At 40.5% G+C, this 8,702-nt stretch overlaps 1 pseudogene; it reads left to right on the top strand.

Annotated features, from left to right (window-relative positions):
• The first annotated feature begins 254 nt into the window (after positions 1-254).
• Positions 255-7,952, top strand: LOC101831966 (annotated as a pseudogene).
• Positions 7,953-8,702: the final 750 nt, after the last annotated feature.

Below are 8,702 nucleotides of genomic sequence, written 5' to 3'. Positions count from 1 at the left end.
AGACATTACAACCATCAGATCTCTACATTCACACGAATTCTAATCAGTCTTCAGCCTAGTAGGTTCATTGACACAGTTGTGGTTGTTTTATGGGAACCTCATGTCACAGCTGAAACTCACAGTGAAAGATGAAGGATAGGACAGTGGCCATCACACATCTGATCTAGGCTGCCAAGTGAATTTCCTCATTCATTTGAAAGGTTGGCTCATTCCTCATAACTGCTTACTTCATATTCCTCCCCTGCAGGATCAGGCCACAAGGATCACAAGACTGAGGACAAAGTCTCCTTAACTTGTCCCAAACATGAGGCCCTCAGACAAATCTTCTTGTCTTCTGGAAATCAGAACTCCAATCCAGGTACCATTCTCACTCATCACTTTATCCCTTGGTAACTTTGTTCTCTTCCTCAGCTCTCTATGTGTTTCTCCTTTCTCTAAAAATGAAAACTGAACAGAAAACCAGAGTAGACTGTCAGGATGTAATTTTTGAACCACCAGCACGCTGATTTATTGCTATTTACATCACAGTTACTTTTTGTACTATCCAGGATTTGTGTAGTTCAGTTTAATCTCATTTGCTGTGACACTAAACAGAGTTTTTATTCATTGCTCATTCATAGCTAACAAAGCTTAAATTTCAAGGCACTGCTCTTGTGCACCTATTTCTTTGGAACAAACACTGACAAATACTTGCACAAAGTTTGCAGTACAATGTTGTGATTGTCGCATTGCATTTATGGGATTCTAAAATTATACAGGTTTTCCTTCACCTATGTCTCTGATACACACAACTCTGTTGTGCTTTTTAGAGTTTCATTCTCTACCTTCTGAGAAAAATAAGATGCCAGCTAATGTCATGTGTACCTCCAGACACAAGGGACAAGGTTTCATAATGGTCCCAGAGGTCTACATGCCAGAACCCATGTGCCTCATCGAGAATGTGAAAGGTCCACTGATAGCCCACCAGGAGGCTCTTAGAATCCTCTCTGATATCACACAGTCTGTGGTAGTGGTGGCCATCGTGGGTCTCTACTGCACAGGAAATCCTATTGATGAGCAAGCTGGCTGGGAAAAAAGCAGGTGAGTGCCACCAACACAGCTGTGCTGGCTCCCAAGAGTGCACGGCTTCTTGTATGTGACTGTGAAGAATTTAACTTTTCACTCACAGTTAGAAGTTGGAATCCTTCCTGTTGTTTTTACTTTGTCTGTTTGCTTTTATATTTGAGACAAGGCCATGCCATAAAGCATAAGCAGGATTTCATCTCAGCATGTAGTCCAGGCTGATCCTGAACACATGATCATCTTGCCTTGGATTGCTGAGTGCTGATTAAAGGATTCCACCACTACATCTAACTCCTAGCTTACCTTCTAAAAATGCAATTTGTTTCTTTCCTAGAAGTAGAAAGGAAGTAATAATTAAATTTAATTTATATGTTATGTTGTTAAAATGGTCATTTAATGACATCAAGTTTCTACTGGCTTTTCAAGTCAAAAGGAATATGTATATTATATGTATTGACATTTAATTATTGTAAATTAAATAATATTTATCTTTATCATTTTTAAGTATCTAGTTCTGTGGCATTAGACAAATTTATGCATCTATATGTCTCCTCAGTCCATCTCTAAAAGTAGCTCATTTCCCATCCTATACCACCATTCTACATGCTATCCTAGGAATGTCATGCGAATAAGTATACTCACAAAATTATGGGGTTTTGTGATTGGTTCTTTCATTTAACATGACACCTTCATGGTTTGTCACTGTGAGAATGTGTGTCAACTTTTTCTTCATTTTGAGGTTCAGTGATAATGTGTGTCTAACATCACCTTATCCACTCACCTGTAGACAGGGCAACTGAGGACTCTGAATGATGTTGACATGAAGATAGTTATAGAGACACCCTTCTGACTCCAAGCTTTCAGGTTTTCTAGGTTGTATTCATCTCATCACTGATCACATGATTCACAGCAACAATATGAGGCAGAAGGATTTACTTTCCTCAAAGTTCAGGGGATATCAGTCACTTATGATGGGGAAACAGGACTTTATGGTTATATGTGTACTGGAAAGAGATTGTGGCTTCGTCATGACTGATCAGGAAGCAAAGAGCAGAGGATCACAAACAAAATCAGTATTACAACATTCAAAGGCCTGCCCTTGGCAGTCAGATTCTATCTCCCAACTCTTCCACTCCTCCAAACACAGTTCCACAAACTGGGGACCAAATGTTCAAATACTTGAGACTCTGTATAACACTAATTAATAAAAGCCCAGAGACAGACATCGGGGTTCAAGTTTCAAGCTGAAGATCTAAGAACCAAATCAGCTGGCCATTACCTCTTAACTCTGCCTCAGGCTGAAAGGCTGAGCCTGTCTCCACGAAGCACCAGAGTACCATGCCCTCCACCAAACTTCAGATTGCTATGCTCTCCTCAACATGGCAGGAGACTAATTCTCAGTGTGAATGCCAGCTCTGAAACATTGCTTCATAATGCTGGCATTAAAGTCATGTGATTCCAAGTGCTGAGATCACCTTTGTGTGAGCTGTTTCCTTTTAGACTGTATCAATTTCATGTAGCTCAGTGTGGCCTCTAACTATCAGAGATCTATCTACCTCTGTCTCCTGAGTTCTGGGATTACAGGTGTGTTTCACCACCTTCTGGCTCTATGGCTGGCTAGTACAGCTGCTGGAGTTAGAGTTGTGTATCACCCCTGCCTGACTCTGTGGCTTATAGCTAGCTTTGCTTTCTGTACCCTCAGGCACACCTTAATAAATCATAAATTTACTTCAAACCATAATATTTTTCCCAGACCACAAAATGCAGTTAAACCAACTTCAAAATACCCCATAATATTATAGTTGTTAACAGTTTACAAAAGTCCACCATCTCATCTGAGGCATCCTGTAATTGACAATGGCACAGAAGAAACATCCCTATTTGCAGTGTTCAGGGGGATAGGAAGGACAGAACACACCGTAGCAAGACTGAACCCAGAAGGGAAAACATCAAACACTGTAGCTCCATGTGCAGCATACAAGATATGTGGTGGCATTTTCTAGACAACAACCTTCGGGCCCTGCCTCTAGGGCCCTCCTGTTTACAAGACACAAGGGCTCAGTTTTTCTTCATTGCTCATTCATAGGTAATGAAACTTAGTTTTCAAGGCACTGCTCTTGTGAAGCCCTTTCTTTGGAAGAAATGCTCTAATATACTTCCACAAATTTTGCAAAAACAAGTTATTATAGTTCTCTTGGTGGGATGACAATGTGATTAATTCTATAGATCCAGACTATTTACCACATGAGAATAAGTACTAGGATTATAGCAGGGATACATTTTGTAATCTATAGAAATGTTGTACACAACATGGGTATAGCTATTCAGGTACATTGAATGAATATATTTCATAATATCTAGAAATCCTTGTAAGGTCATGAATCAAGAAAATGAAGCATTAAGTTCATAGGTCTCTATTAATTATAATGGTAAACTAATGAATAAATAAATATTTTATTAAATATGTAAGCTGCAATATAAGATAATTTTTCTAAATCTGATTTTATTTTCCATTTCATGTCTAATACAAAACAATTAATAAGGAAACTTTTCATTGCAAAATTAAACAGAATGCATGTGTTATGAGCAGTAGAATATTGTCACTGTCACATTATAAATTAAATTCTAAAAAAAGAAAATTAAATTCTTCAATAATATCTTTTACAATTCTAAAATTATACAGTTTCTTTAAAATATGTGTCTGATGCACAGCAGTGCCATGATTTTTGTGAGTTTCAAAACTCTACCTTCTGAGAGAAAGAATAAGATGCTAGTTAATCTCATCTGTCCCTCTAGAGACAGGGGACAAGTCGACACAATATCCACAGAGGCCCACTTGCCAGGCCCCATATACCTTAAGAAAAATGTACAAGGTCAACTGATAGCCTACCAGGATGCTCTGAGAATCCTGTCTGACATCACACAGCCTGTGGTGGTGGTAGCCATCATGGGCCTCTACGACACAGGCAAATCCTATTGATGAACAAGCTGGCTGGGAAGAAAACTGGTGAGTGCCACCAACACAGCTGTTCTGGGTCCCAAGCACACACTGCTTCCTGAATGAGAGTGTGAATTATTTAACCTTTCACTCACAGATGTTAGGATCCCTTTTGTTGTTGTTCTGTTGTCTATTTGCTTTTATTTTTGAGATAAGGCCATGCTGTATATCTCAAGCAGGCTTCAGCTCAGCATGTAGTCTATACTGACCCTGAATGCATAATCTAGCCTAGGCCACCTAAGTGCTGATTACGAGACTTCATCACATCTCACTCCTAGCTTCCCTTCTAAAGGCACAAATTATTGGTTTCCTAGATGGAGAAATGCAGAAATAAAAATAATTTAATTTATATGTTAATAAACTTTAAGGTATTGCTAAAACAGTCATGTAATAGCAGTAAGATTCTACTGATCTTTAAGTTTAAAAAGGCTCTATATAATATGTATTGACTTTTTATTATTTTCAGTTATATAAGATTTATCTTTATGACTTTTTAAGTATTCAGTTCTGTAGCATTTAATAAAATTGTGCTTCTATAAATCTCCACCATCAATATCTAGAACTAGCTCATTGCCACCTGTATCACTACTCTACATGCTATATCTATGGATTTGGCTGTCCTTGTAATGTCATATAAGTAGAATTGTTAAATATAAGGGTTTTATGATTTGTTCTTTAATTTAATATGACACACTTTGAGAAAAGTGTTTCGAATATCGACTTATCCATTCACCTGTAGATAACACAGATGAATACTCTGATGATACTGACATGAAGATACTTACAGAGACACCCGTCTGAGTCCAGGCTTTCAAGTTTTCTAGGTTGCATTAGTCTCATTACTGATCAAATGCTTGATGAAACAATGCAATGAAGATGATTTGCTTTGCTCACAGTTCAAGGGATACCAGTCTGCTATGGCAGGGGAAACATGATTATGTGGCTATATATTTAATGGTAGAAACTTGTGTCTTGTTCCTATCATGGTTGATAAGTAAGTAGAGAGCAGAGGGCCATAAGCAAGGCCAGCAGCCTCCAAAGGGCTGCACTCTGCCATTCATGTCCTACCTCCTAATGCTTCTACATTTCCCAACACAGAGCTATGAACTTGGGACCAAGTGTTCAAATACATGGACCTGTGATGAACACTTACATTCAAACCATATTATTCTACCCTGGCCCCAAATTGCAGCTGGACCAACTTCAAAAGTTCCCACAGTCTTATAGTTCTCACACTGTATGAAAGTCCACCATCTCATCTGAGATTCAAGGCAACCTGTAGTTGTAATTTACAATGGCACAGGGTAAACATCCCCATTTACAGTGTTCAAGGTGATAGGAAGGACAAAACAACCCAGAAGAGCAAACACCAAACCCCGTAGCTCCATGTGCAGCATATAGGATATGTGGTGTCCTTTTCTGGAAAGCATCAGCCTGCAGGTCCTGGCTCTAAGGCCCTGCTGTTTACAGGACACAAGCGCTCTCTCTAGGGCCAGGTCCACACACTGACTTCAGCTTTCCTCAGTGGACGCCTCTCAGTTGTGGCTTCTCTGACTTCCTGGGTCTCCATTGTAGCTTCAGTTTACCCTCGCAGTCTCACACAGCAGCCTCAAGAGCCACACACGAGACTGACCCTGTAACACATTCCAGGTTCTATTGAATCTTGGTGCAAGTTTGGAGGTCTTTTGACTTATATTCTGCATATCTAAAAACTGAATTTCTTTTATGTCTCTGATTGTGAGATTGGTACTAGCTTTGGTTTCAGTTACTTCTCGTGACTTGACTGTCCTGATATTTCAATAGAAATTTATTTTAATTTTACATGCATGAATATTTTGTCTGTGTACCACGTACAGGCCTGGCATTCACTGATACTTGGAAGGGGCATAATGTTCCCTGAAACTAGAGTATAAACAGGTGTGAGTTGCTATACAGGCTCTGAGAACTGAACTCTGGTCCTCTACAAGAACAGCTGTCACACTTAACCTCTGAACCATGTTTCCAGCTGGATTGTGCTAATCTATTATCACTTATAGGAAGCCCTTGTTCTAATACATCTAATCCCTCTTTCCTCTTTATGCTTTAAAGGCTTCCATCTGGGTTCCACAGTGCAGTCTCACACCAAGGGGATCTGGATGTGGTGTGTGCCTCATCCCCAGAAGCCAGGCCACACCCTAGTTCTTGACACTGAGTGCAGTGCCCGCACCACAAGCAAGTCCAGGGTATCAGGAAAAGAAAGACAAGACGTCCAGCTGCTTGTGCTAATAGAATACATGTGTTGCCTTTATTGCCAGGAGAGAGAGAGAGAGAGAGAGAGAGAGAGAGAGAGAGAGAGAGAGAGAGAGAGAGAGAGAGAGAGAGAGTCTATTACAAGTGCTGAGAGCTCTCTTGTAGGTGGGAGCAGGCTTACAGGACAGTGGAAAAACCCCAGGTGGAAAAGAGCGTGTTTTCCTCCTGCTAGATGTTGATGCTAGTGGGGCAATGCGGGGGCCATAAGCCAGGACTAGAAAACAGGATGCACCTGTGGCTATCAGCTGACAAACAACTCAGAGACCCTGTGGGGGCTAGGCCCCAACAACTGAGGACCTGGGAGATGTTGAAAAAAAAGGACATGGGAGGCATCCCCTCATTTCTGAATATTCTACACTGTTCTGTATGCTGCTTTTAAAACGTTATTAGTGTGTGTGTGTGTGTGTGTGTGTGTGTGTGTGTGTGTGTGCGTGTGCCTATTCATATGCTGCATGTGCCCTGATGCATGTGCTGTAATGCAGACGTGAAGGTTATAGGAAAACACGTGTGGTCATTCCTTTTCCACCATGTGGCTTCTAGGGATTGAACTTAGGCTCCAGGACTGGACAGAAAGCCCTTTTACACACCAAATGTTCTCACTGGGCCTGCCAGTTTTCATTAAGAGTTTAAACTTTATCATAGCATATTTTCATATTTATTATATAGCATATGCCATGTTTAGCCTACAGTAATGAGGGAACTTGTCACAGGACTATATTGTAGAACAGCAGGGTGGTAGTCTGCAGTACTGGAACACTAAAAACAGGCTAAACAGCACCAGTGATAATCATCACAAATAAAACCACAGATCAAAAAAATGTTCGCTCTGCAAAAGATGTGGGTGAGCTACTATAGGTTTATTGGTACACCTTTTATTCTGTTTTGCACATTGCAGAGGTTACAAACGTGTTTCGCTTCATTTTAGGCTAAAATACATTGTAATTGAGTATATTTTTACCACTGCAGATCTGAAAGTGACATAAGAACAAGACAAACTCCTGACCCATGTGAGTTCTGACTTCCAGGGTGACAACCAGAATGACTGCTGGATCTTTGCCCTGGCTATACTTCTAAGCAGAACCTTTGTGTACAACAGCATGGGAGCCATAAACCAGCAGGCCACGGACCAACTGCAGTGTCCCTTTTGAGGGTCATGACAGGACCAGAGCAAGTGGGGTGACCTTCTCTTATGAACCAGCTCTATGACTCTGGCTCTTGGTGAAAGAAATAAAAAAACCCTCACATATTAGTACCTATAGTGTTCACACTGATGTTAGGCACTAGACAAATGAAGGTTAGGGACTAGGTTGCAGGAAGATGTGGAATTATGAGGAATGAGGTCCCTGAAGTTTTGGTTGGAGTTACGGTTGTTTCTGGGGGTTTCCTTAATGAGATGCTCAGCTATGTGACAGAACTGACAGGCAGAATCAGATCAAGGTCCTTACCTGACCAAGATGAGGTGCAGGACTCAGATGAGTTTGGGAGCATCCTCCTGGATGTCATGTGGGCTCTGAGGGACTTCTCTCTAGAGCTGAAAGTAAATGGGAAACCTATTTCTGCAGATGAATACCTAGAAAATTACCCTGAAGTTTACACAGGGTAAGATTGCTACAACTGCTAAATGAGGACATCAATTAAACCGCTGATAATTCAGAGTTTTTATGTAGAATTTTCATGTATCTACAGTTTCTATTTCTTCTAGTTAGCTACTCCTAAGAATTAATGCTTAATATATGATTTAATAGATTGACTCACACATATTCTCTTTTGTACTAAAAACAAATTTGTCTTTCACCTTTCCCTTTACAGTGAATTCTTTTATCTGTCTTTAAGACTTGTTTTTGTATTGAAACAGAAAATATAGTACATATGAAGATATATTTGAAAAAGATGGTTTAGTGGTACCAGTATCGTAGCCCAACCATAGGAAAAATATAGCCGTCACCTACCAGTTGTCTTTGAAATCAAATGGTACTCTACTCTTGAGTTTACGTATTTCTTTTGTTTTGTTCATGCAGGAACTTGTTTATTTTGTATTATTTAAATTAGCAACAAGCTTGCTTCACCTGTCAATCACAGCTCTCTCTCCCTCCCCTCTTTCCCTGCTCCCCTACATCCTCCCCTCAGGCCACCACTCAGTACCCACTCCATTCCCCAGGGATGGTGAGGCCCTCCATGGAAATATCCAGAGTCTGTCATTTTATTCAGGGCAAACATAGGGCCTTCCCCAAGAATGCAAGCTGAGAGAGCATCCTTCATTGTGGGAGGGGAACACAAAGTCCATTTGTATGTCAGGGATAAATACTGATCTACTGCCCAAGGTCCCATATATTGGCCAGTCCTCCTCGCTGAC

The sequence above is a fragment of the Mesocricetus auratus genome, unplaced genomic scaffold (genome assembly GCF_017639785.1).
Source record: "Mesocricetus auratus isolate SY011 unplaced genomic scaffold, BCM_Maur_2.0 Super-Scaffold_100009, whole genome shotgun sequence".
Classification (NCBI taxonomy): Eukaryota; Metazoa; Chordata; class Mammalia; order Rodentia; family Cricetidae; genus Mesocricetus; species Mesocricetus auratus.
This window is presented reverse-complemented; position numbering and strand designations above follow the sequence as displayed.